Genomic DNA, 11,478 nt, shown 5'->3' on the forward strand with positions numbered 1-11,478 from the left:
GATCGCAAAGAGAAAGAGAAACTAACTCTGGGCGGTGGGAGGCCGGCGCCGAGCGCGGTGAGGGGCAAGACACGCCTCTAGGATAGCCTCAGGCTTCTCCATCCCATCGGCTCTTTCCAGGCTGTGCCAGAACTTGGAGCCAGCCGTAGCTGCCAGCTGAACCCCGACTCTTCAGGTGTGAAGGAGGCGTGGATTCTGGGTGGGGACTCCTGGGCTCTCTCCCCTCGACTCAGGGGAGGGGACAGTCTAGCTTTGGGTCTCTAGTTGTGGACTTGGATTTTGGCATCTTTCATCTCTAATTTCCCAGCTGCCCAAGGTGTAGAGCCAGCCCAAGCTCAGATGGGTCATTGATGGCTCAGGACCAGACAGCTGCCGGTGGACGAGCTGGCATTAGAGCCCGTGATCCAAGCTCATTTCCTGTTTGTCCCTGCAGATGAGGGAGACAGATGCTCAAAGGTGGACGAGCTTGCTTTCCCCACAGACCTGTCTCTCAAAGGTGGCAGTGTGGACCAAGAACCAGAAGCACGAACTTCTAGTTATTGAAGTTCATCCAGAGTTCTTTGGAGCAATGAATGCACATGGCGTCAAATAATCTGACGCGTCCTTGGATACATGTCTGTGCTGGTGAATCCTTGCTCTCTACAGAGGCTCTGGGCTCGGTAGCCTGATGTCCTGGAGTGAGAATGTGTCACAGCGCCCCCACCTGGCGGAAGTCTGTCCTACCTCTGTGCAAAGCGGATTAACTGGTTGAACTTGGTGGGGATGAGGTGTGTGCGAAGGTTTTTCTATTGCCATGGAAAACAAATGGACACAATATAACAACATTAATGGGAAATAATACTTCATTCAGAACTAGACACATTTAAAAAGAAAATATAACAAAAAGGAGACCCAGAAAATGCACCAAACCCAGATTCCGAGGAGTCCGAAGACACAGTGGTAAAAATTCTGTCTTTGCAGCCAAGGAATGAACTCTGTCCCCTTATTACTGTGTGGTCTTTGGTGATTTATTTAACACCCCGAGCCTAGTATTTCCCCATCTATAAATGGGCATTAAAAAAAAAAAAAAAACCAACCTGGTGGTGGCACACGCCTTTAATTCCAGCTCTGGGGAAGCAGAGGCAGGTGGATCTCTGTGAGTTCCAGAGACAGCCAGGGCTGAGTGGATCAGAGACAGCCAGAGTGAGTTTACAGAGTTGAGTTCCAGGACAGCCAGGGCTACGCAAAGAAACCCTGTCTTGAACCTCCCTCCCTTCCTCCAAAAAAAAAAGAAAAAAAATTCCTACTTTATGGGGCTACTGCCAAGATAAAATGGAGTTTATTTAAGGAACTTATTGGGTACCCAAATTGTTACAAAAACTGAGCCAAAAAATGATATCACCACTGACACTACATTTATTTCTTCCTTATATATATATGTGTGTGTGTGTGTTTTAAATTTATTTATTTTTATTTTGTATGCATTGGTGTTTTGCCTGGATGTATGTCTGTATGAGGGTGTTGGATCCTGGAGTTACAGTTAAGTTGTAAGTTTCCATGTGGGTACTGGGAATTGAACTCCGGTCCTCTGGAAGAGCAGTCAGTGCTCTTAACCACTGTGCCATTTCTTCAGTGTCCCAACCCGCCTCCCCGCTCCCCCGCGCGCCCCCCCCGCGCGCCCCCCCCCCAACCCCCCCCCCACCCCCCACCCCCCCCCCGCCCAGCCGAGACAGGGTTTCTCTGTGTAGCTTTGCGCCTTTCCTGGAACTCACTCTGTAGCCCAGGCTGGCCTTGAACTCACAGAGATCCGCCTGGCTCTGCTTCCCGAGTGCTGGGATTAAAGGCGAGCGCCACCACCGCCCAGCTTCTTCAGTCCCTCTTTATTATATTTATTTGTATGGTATGTGTATGTGTGTGTGCCTGGTATAAGGAGTCCAAACCAGGGCATCAGATTCCTAGGAACTGGAGTTACAGATGGTTGTGAGCTGGCATGGGGGTGCTGGGAATTGAACCTGGGCCTTCTGCAAGAGCAGCCATTCTGCGGCCTGTCCTCTGTCTTCTGATAAGAGATAGGATGGCTCGAGAGATGTACTTGGATGGAGTTACAATCTATTGGTAAAACTGGAAACTGAAGCCGGGCGGTGGTGGTGGTGGTGGTGGCGGCGGCGGCGGCGGCGGCGGCGGCGGCGGCGGCGGCGGCGGCGGCGGCGGCGGCGGCGGCGGCGGCGGCGGCGGCGGCGGCGGCGGCGGCGGCGGCGGCGGCGCACGCCTTTAATCGCAGCACTCAGGAGGCAGAGGCAGGCGGATCTCTGTGAGTTCGAGGCCAGCCTGGTCTATAGAGCAAGTTCCAGGCCAGGATCCAAAAAGCTACACAGAGAAACCCTGTCTTGAAAACAAACAAACAAAACCCCAAAACCAGAAACTGCTGAGTTGCACGAGGGGTTTAGTGTATGTCCTTTCCCTCTTACTGGGGGTTCTAGTGAAAGCCCTAGGAAATTGGAAGTTTTTGACAGGACCATTTTCCTAGCACCTGTGTGTTTAGTTTAATAAGAAATTACTAACTCTACAAGAGCTATACCATTTTGTACTCTCCTTGCCAATGTGTGAGTAGTCCATCTTCTCCACATCCTTCCCAGCATCTGGTTGTATCACCCATTGTCATTTTAACCACCCAGTGAATTTAAAGTGGTATTATGAAGTTGTTTTGTTTTGCTTTTTTGTTTGTTTTGTTTTGTTCTTTGTTTTTCAAGACAGGGTTTCTCTGTGCAACAGCCCTGGTTGTCCTGGGACTCACTCTGTAGACCAGGCTGGCCTTAAACTCACAGAGATCCACCTGCCTCTGCCTCCCAAGTCCTGGGATTAAAGGTGTGTGCCACCACTGCCCGGCTTGCTTCGTGTTTTGAGACACACTCTTACTAGGTAAATCAGGCTGAACTTGGACTGGAGATTCCCCTGACAGCCTCTTTTTTTTTTTTTTTTTTTTTTTTTTTAAGATTTATTTATTTATTATGTATACAGTGTTCTGTCTGCACATATCCCTGCAGGCCAGAAGAGGGCACCAGATCTCATTACAGATGGTTGTGAGCCACCATGTGGTTGCTGGGAATTGAACTCAGGACCTCTGGAAGAACAGTCAGTGCTCTTAACCGCTGAGCCATCTCTCCAGCCCCCCCTGACAGCCTCTTGAGCGCTGTGATCACAGGCGTGTGGCACTGTGCACGGCTGCTGTGCTGTGGTGTCCCTGTTCATTCCCATGGTGAGTAACAGTGAAAGTGTATGCAGATACCTCTCTGCCCTCTCTAGCTTTGTATTAAATATACTAATAACCTGCACAAATAGATTCACCTCCTTGACTCTTTCATCCCTGTAAAGCTGAAATGCCACCAAGTCCAGCTCTCCCCTCCCCTCCCATACCAGCTTTCTCCCTTCTGTCTCTGGGATCTGCACTTGTAAAATGGAATTGTTGCCAGGCGGTGGTGGCGCACACCTTTAATCCCAGCACTCAGGAGGCAGAGCCAGGCGGATCTCTGTGAGTTCGAGGCCAGCCTGGTCTCCAAAGTGAGTTCCAGGAAAGGCGCAAAGCTACACAGAGAAACCCTGTCTTGAAAAACAAAAAACAAAACAAAACAAAAAATGGAATTGTTAATCCCCCAGCGAGAATAAAACCACTAGCTCAATTTGAGCCAAATTTAAAGTGAGCTTGATTTTTATTGGGGTGGCCAGTGACTGCCTCCTAAGTCGGGTTAAAGAGAGCAGCCTGAATCCATGTCTTGGGCCCCTTTTAAGGAGTAAAATCAGGAGTAGTTGCAAAGCTGTTTTACAGAAGAGAGACGATTGGGCAATAAGGAAATACAGGAAAAAAAAATCTCCCAAAAACATCATGTGTGCTGGGTCTGGGAACTGTGCAAATATTGAAGATGAGACTGCCAACCTTGTATGAGCAGAAGCAAATTTATTCCATCACCCTGGGGTACCAGAACTTCTAACTAGTTAGGGTCACAGGCAGGCTGGGATGTGCTCTGTGACCGAACAGAGGGAGTAGGTCCTTTAAGGGGGGGCGCTCAGGGGTGATATAAGAAAAAGAATTTTTACAATTTGAGATTAAGTCCTGGATGATGGTACATTCCAGGAATTTACAACTTTTGATAACATTTTACAATTAGTAGTATAATTTGTGATAACATAGTGTTTGTACAAGCTTAACAGAGGGGTTGCTTACACAAGTCTGTGATTATCTTAACACCGCTCTCAACACAGCTGGGGTCTTGTCTTTATTTTTAACCAACTGTTTTCCCTGTGACTGAGAATTTAGGGCAAGGCTCAAGCAGTACAAGAAGCTGGGTAGGTGGGCTCGTGTTCAGACCTACTCTAGGCTCTTGAGTGTGGTCACCATGTGATTAGGGAGGGTAAGGGTATTCTCAAAAATGAGTCAAGGTCAGGGTTGGGGAAGGTCAGGTTCCAGGAAACAGAGCAGCTCAGCTCTTAGAGTAAATAGAAACTTATTTTTAACAATACAGAATAATGGCTCCTGCCCTCCAAGTGGAGCCAGGCAGGTTCCTCAGAACCACACCCCACTTGTGTCTCTGTGTGTCCTAGTTAGGGTTACTGTTGCTGTGACGAAACACCATGACCAAAGCAACTTGGGGAGGAAAGGGTTCATCGGCTTACACTTCCACATCACTGTTCATCACTGAAGGAAGCCAGGACAGGAACTCAAACAGGGCAGGAACCTGGAGGCAGGAGCTGATGCAGAGGCCATGGAGGAGTGCTGCTTACTGGCTTACTCCTGGTTTACTCAGCCTGCTTTCTTACAGAATGCAGAAAAGGCACCACCCACAGTGGCCTGGGCCATCCCCCGTCAATCATTAATTAAGAAAATGCCCTTCATCTGTATCTTTTTTTTTTTTTTTCTTTTGGTTTTTTGAGACAGGGTTTCTCTGTGTAGTTTTGCGCCTTTCCTGGGACTCACTTGGTAGCCCAGGCTGGCCTTGAACTCACAGAGATCCGCCTGGCTCTGCCTCCCGAGTGCTGGGAATAAAGGCGTGCGCCACCACCGCCGGCCCTTCATCTGTATCTTATGAAGGCAGTCTCTCAATTGAGGTTCCCTCCTCTCAGCTAACTCTAGCTTATGTCAAGTTGACACAGAACTTGCTAGCAGTCTGTGACTGGCTTACTTCAATATCCTCAGAGTCTCTAATTTCCTTTCTTTCCTGCCTTGCTTCTTTGGCTTGTTTTTGAGGCAGGGTCTCTCACTATGCAGCCCTGGCTGCTCTGAAACTCACAGATCCATCTGCCTCTTCTAAGCCATGGCTGGGGTTAAAGGTGTGTGCTACCACACTTACACACACACCCCTCCCGTTTTTTTGCTTTTTGGAGACAGGGTTTCTCTGTGTAGTCCTGGCTGTCCTAGTACTCACTCTGTAGATCAGGCTCGTCTCAAACCCAGAGATCCTCCTGTCTCTGTCTCCTGAGTGCTACGATTAAAGGTGTGTACCACCACCACTCAGCCCATTTTTGTTTTTTAATGGCAAATAGAAGCTGAGGCTGGAACTGAGTTTTATTTTTTTTAATTTATATTTTTTTCCAGATACAAAGCAAATGGGTTTATTCTGTAGGCCAGCCCCACAATCATGTAGGATCTTCAGGCTGAGTTCACAGGAAAAGCAAGGGACAAAGGAACCTTCCAGATTCCGAGGGTTCCAGGGCTCTCGCTGACAGCTCCATCCGGGCAACCCAGGGATGCAGCTACCTCAACACCCTTTCCTGTGAGGACAAGGGGAGGGGGCCATTTTTGCTGGGAAAGATTAGATCACTTGGTCTGGGGGTCACTTTTGCCTGAGCTTCATGATAAAGGAAATTTCATCTCGATTCCGGATGCCATAATCTCTGAGCTTCTTCCTGTCCTCTGTGAGCTTCTCCCCAGCCGAGGTCAGATGGTACGTCTGCCACACGTACGACCAGCTGATGTGCTGAATGCCTCCTTCCTGCTCCTGCTTGAGCTGCATGTATCTCTGGATAGCTTTCTTCAGGCCCAGGGCCGTGGCATTGTACAACGACCACAGGCATTACCTCTCCATCCATCCTGCACATTCGGACTCTCATTGCGTGGCCATATTCCAGTGCGATCTGAGAGCTGACCTCTTCTAAAGTGACCTGGATCGGAAGGTCGCAGAGCAGCGGGTCTGCACCACCATGGCGAGACCTTCTTGGAACAAATCCATCCTCATCATCCTCAGCATCCTCAGACTTACATCTTCTTTGTTTTTTTTAAGAGACTGGGTTTCTCTGTGTAGCCCTGGCTGTGCTGGAACTCACTCTGTAGCCCAGGCTGGCTTCAAACTCTTGATCCACCTCCCAAGTGCTTCCACCTCCCAAGTGCTGGTACTTAGGCATGCGCCTTTACTTTTGGCAACAGTTAATACCTTCTATAATACTCAGCATGTGTGGGCCAAGCATTCTTCATATTTAGCTATAAACTCACAAGTCTGCTGGGCCTCACAGCCAGCCCTGAAAGAGTTCCAATGCTCTCCTCTAGCAAGCTTTCTTTGGGCCAGCCAGCTCCCAAATCGTGACACAGAGACTTATTATTAGTTATGAATGCTCAGCCTTGTCTTATGCTTATCCCAGCTCTTATAAATTAAACCTGTTTCTCTTCATCTACATTTTGCCTCGAGGCTTTTTACCTTTCTTTCCTTCTGTGTGTCTCTCTTTTCCTGCCTCTTCCTTGGCTGGCTGGCTGGTGCCTGCCTCCCTGGCCCCGGGTGTCACCCTCTCTTTCTTCCTCCTCTCCTCTCTCTCATTCTTGGAGCCTAGATTTCCCTTCCCACTCATTCTCTCTGCCCACCAGCCCCACCTATCCCTCTACTGCCTAGCTATTCAGCTTTTCATTAGACCAATAAATGTATAGACGCTGGGCAGACTCTTCCATATGCTCCTGTGCAAGGTGGCACACACCCGAGGCAGGAGGATCTTAAATTCAAAGTCAGCTACAGGTTCAGCTTTTTATTTGGCCGATCAGGTGCCTTAGTCAGGCAAGATAAAACAAATGCAACACATCTTTACATAATTAAACAAATGCAACATAAACAAATGTAACACATCTTGCCTAGTTAAAGTAATATTCCACAACACTCTCACTTATACAATAGAACAGAATCGCGGAGCTGTGTAACCCACCAAATGTCAGGGCCTACACCTATCACCAACTTATCCCGCTTGGTAATGCCTGTTTACATGAGTCCAGATGTGCCAACGGCTGCTCCGTGGGTGTCAGCCTTTTACTCAAACTTGAACTAGTTCTCTGAATAGATTCTGTGACACAGCAAGGTAGCCACAGAGGAGGGGGTCCATTTCATCTCTAGTCCACAGTCTCATGAGTTCACGAAGATAAGTTAACTACACTCAGTTTATATAGTGCTGGGGAATCAAACCCAGGGCCTCTTGCACACTAGGCAAGTGTTCTACCAATTGAGCCACATCCTCAGCCACTTTGCCATGGGTTCAGGCTGTGGAATAAATGACAGGTTAGGTAAGCAGATCTGCCTTTTAGAAGTTGCCACTAATACAAAACAAAAACCACCACAGAGTAATGTCCAGTAGGGTGGGTATTGTGGATAGGAGGCGCACACACACACACACACACACACACACACACACACACACTCAGTGACGTGGTGAAGAGATGGGTACAGCTGAGCACATGAAACAATCCAGTGGTTTTTGCTGTGATGTTTTGAGGCAGGGTCTCAACATGTAGCTCAGGCTGATTTTGAATTCGAGATCCTCCTGCCTCAGCCTCGAACTGGAATTCCAGCTGTGTGCCACTTTGCACAGAAGCATATGGAAATATCTACCCAGCAGCTATACATTGATCTATCATTTATATGTCATATGTCTATACTTATTATCTATCATCTACCATCCATTCATCTATATATACATCACTAATCTATCATCTAGTTATCGCCTATCTATAATCAACTATTTATTGATCATTCATCGATCATGTATAATTTTATCTACTTATTATTAATTGGTCTACAAGGATTTCAGCTTTCAGAGTCATTCCGTCGCTGACCACAGCGCTCACAGCCGCTTCTCTTGGCCGGAATAGTATCCACCTTGGCATGTGGGGGTTCTGGGATGCATTCCCGGGAAACAACCTAGCTCGCTAGTTCATTCTCTGCAAGACGCGTGGGATGCGTGGGACCTGTTTCTCCCTCCCATCCCACAGCTCATCCATTGAAAATACCCTCGAAATTGTAGGTTTGCGTGGTCTGCTCTACTCGGCCCACAGGCCACCTCCCTGATTTTCCTTTGGTTCCGCTGATGGGTCCACTCCCGCTCCTAGGATAGCGCAGCTGAGGATGCGGCTGCTCCTTTCTCCCTGAAACTGCGCAGTCTCGGGCAGAGACGCCGGGGCGGGTCCTCCTGCCGCCGCCGCCGCTGCTTCTTCAGCCGCCGCCTGCAGGGGGCGCCCGGGTCCAGGGCGCCGCATTCCCAGCCACCACCTTCAAACGCGCGACAATCCTTGGCCCGGGTGGTGCAGACTTGGCGCGGCCCTCGCTGTGCAGAGCTCAACAGCACCTGAGTCTTTGGCATTTTAAACTACTTAGATCATTTGGCCAGCGATGTCTCTGGTGTTAAAAGACTGCGATTGAATAGTTTTGCAACCTACGTATCTATACCAATACCGAAAATATTCTTAATATCCAGTGTGTGGTTGGTAAGGAGCAAACGCAAGGCTGGCTTGAGAAAGGGGAGCGCCGAGATCCCGCGCGGGAAGGATTGGAAGGACCTGGGCTTGGGATGCGAGAATGCAGGCGCAGGCTGTCAGGAAGGGAGCTTGGCACTCGCGTCCTGTTCTGGACCTGGGGCTTTTCTTTTGGGCCAGCAGAGGTTAGGTCATGCTGTAAGAAACCGAGCACCTCTAGATCTCAGGGGTTTGGCTCTAGGAATCCCTTTTCTACTTATGCTAAGTATCCCTGGGGCGGGGCGGGGCGTTCCATCCCGCATCTGCACTCAGGAGAGATGCTGTCAGTGAGCCAGCAACACCTAGGGATGCTGATTGCTCTGGCTCTTAAAGCGTCTTCATGGAAGTGACGTCACCGATGCGCACATCGCATTGGCCAAAGTGAGTCACATGTCCACGGCGAACCTCAAAGATGGAAAATCTGACTCCATCCTGTACTTTATTAAAAGAGGGGGAGGAGGGGTTCCTGCGAGCAGTCCTGAGCTGGCGCGTCTCTCTGCCACCAGGTGCAGTCAATTTCTCTGAATGTCTGCGCTAATAAATAAGGCAGGGAAAAGGGAGGAAACAGCTGCTGTGCGTCCTTGTCCAGGTTACCTTCACATCCTGACCCTAAAGGCACATCCTGGTGGAAGTTAGCATCAGGGTCCTAGCTCAGGCACAAGACCCTTTGCCATCAGCTACCATCAGTTACCTCCTAGCCGATGGGAAAATCTTTAGTTAAGAATGGAGGGAAAAGGGGCCGGCCAGGTGGCACGCGCCTTTAATCTGGGCACTAGGGGGTCTGTGAGTTGAAGACAACCCACATAGTGAGTTCCAGGTCAGCCAGGGTTAACAGTGAGATCCTGTCTCACAAAATACCAATGGAGGGAAAGAAACTAGAAAACAGAATTCACGGTTAGAAATCCAGTAAGGCCGGGCGGTGGTGGCGCACGCCTTTAATCCCAGCACTCGGGAGGCAGAGCCAGGTGGATCTCTGTGAGTTCGAGGCCAGCCTGGGCTACCAAGTGAGTTCCAGGAAAGGCGCAAAGCTACACAGAGAAACCCTGTCTCGAAAAACCAAAAAAAAAAAAAAAAAAAAAAAAAAAAGAAATCCAGTAAGATTTTTTAGACTTGGTTGCTTTTACATCTGCCTCTACTTGTCTTCACTCAGGCACTCAAACATGTCATAGAACTTAAAAAATTAAAAAAAAAAAAAAAAAAAGAAGCCGGGCGGTGGTGGCGCCTCCTTTAATCCCAGCACTTGGGAGGCAGGGGCAGGCGGATCTTTGTGAGTTCGAGGCCAGCCTGGTCTACGGAGCAAGATCCAGGAAAGGCGCAAAGCTACACAGAGAAACCCTGTCTCGAAAAACCGGAAAAAAAAAAAAAAAAAAAAAAAGAAAAAAAAGAAAAAGAAAAGAGTCTTACTATGTAGCCCTGCTCGGTCTTGAACTCACAGAGATCTGCCCGGCTTCGCTCCCTCCCACCCAGTGCTGGGATTAAAGTTGTCAGCCACTGTGCAAAATAAAAATCTTGAAAGCTCCCACTTAGAGGAGGTACCTTGCCTAGAAAGGAATGGGAAAGATTCTAATTGGTGGAGAACTGCTTTTAGGACACTGCTCCTGTTCTGTTTTTGAGTGTGCTTGGTTGCCATTATGTTACATTGTATCTCTGACTTAACAGAAGTGAATCAGTGTTACCAGAGGTTCTTTAAAAGTAATAATGAAACCCTCAGCCTAAGAGTCAGGGAGAGGGCTCAGCAGATAAAGGCGCTTGCCGCCAAGCCCATGGATCAGCGCTCAGTCTTCCGTACTGATGTGATTGAAGAAAACTGATTTCCCCAAGCGCCCTGATCTCTCTCTATGCATATGGGTGCATGCAGACACATATAACAAATAAACATATAACAAAATAAAAACGACTAATGAGAAAATGGCAGCATACAGGCCCAGAAGGGCTCTGCAAGCATAATGAGCAAACAGTCCTCCAGAGTGAATATAAAATTGGAAATGCATGTTCTAAGACACGCAGATCCTTAGGTAATGCTTTTGTATATGCAGCCATGAATCAGCATTGTAAGTTCAAAGAGGGCTAGTGGAACATCTCATTTGCTGGACCACCAATCCATTCTCCCCTAGGTGTGAATACGTGACTTGAGGCACAGTTTAAAGCCATGAAAACATTTAAAAAAATTTTTTTCAAGACAAGGTTTCTCTGGAACTCGTTTTGTAGACCAGGCTGGCCTTGAACTCACAGAGATCTATCTGCCTGCCTTTGCCTCCCAAGTGCTGGGATTAAAGGCATGCGCCACCACTACTTGGCTTGAATACATTTTCTACTTAAGGGCTGTGGAGAAAGTTAGCTGGTAAAGAGCTTGTCTTGCAAGCCTGTAGATCTAAGATCAGCTCCTCAGAACCCACATAAAAATCCAGGGGTGGTCTATGGCCATACCACCCTGAACACGACTGATCTCGTCTGATCTCAGAAGCTAAACAGGGTCAGGCCTGGTTAGTACTTGGATGGGAGACTGCCTGGGAATATCAGTTGTTGTAGGTATTTAAATAAAAAAGCAAGAAAAAGGAAAGAAAAGAAAGAAAAAAAAAACTCCAGGGGTGATAATCCCAGTGATGGTAAGATGGGAGTTAGGGCCCTAGAAGCATGGAGGCCAGCCAGCTTGCTCTTTGTGGTGAAGTTCCTGGCTTGTGAGAGATTCTGTCTCAAGAAAAACATAGGAGACACCGGAGAACCAACACCCACATTTGACCTCTGCC

At 48.3% G+C, this 11,478-nt stretch overlaps 2 pseudogenes; one reads left to right on the forward strand and one right to left on the reverse strand.

Annotated features, from left to right (window-relative positions):
• Positions 1 to 5,692: 5,692 nt before the first annotated feature.
• Positions 5,693 to 6,200, reverse strand: LOC131897167 (U11/U12 small nuclear ribonucleoprotein 25 kDa protein-like; annotated as a pseudogene).
• Positions 6,201 to 11,144: 4,944 nt separating this feature from the next.
• On the forward strand, positions 11,145 to 11,263 carry LOC131897258 (5S ribosomal RNA; annotated as a pseudogene).
• The last annotated feature ends 215 nt before the right edge of the window (positions 11,264 to 11,478 follow it).

The sequence above is a fragment of the Peromyscus eremicus genome, chromosome 20, assembly GCF_949786415.1.
Source record: "Peromyscus eremicus chromosome 20, PerEre_H2_v1, whole genome shotgun sequence".
NCBI lineage: Eukaryota > Metazoa > Chordata > Mammalia > Rodentia > Cricetidae > Peromyscus > Peromyscus eremicus.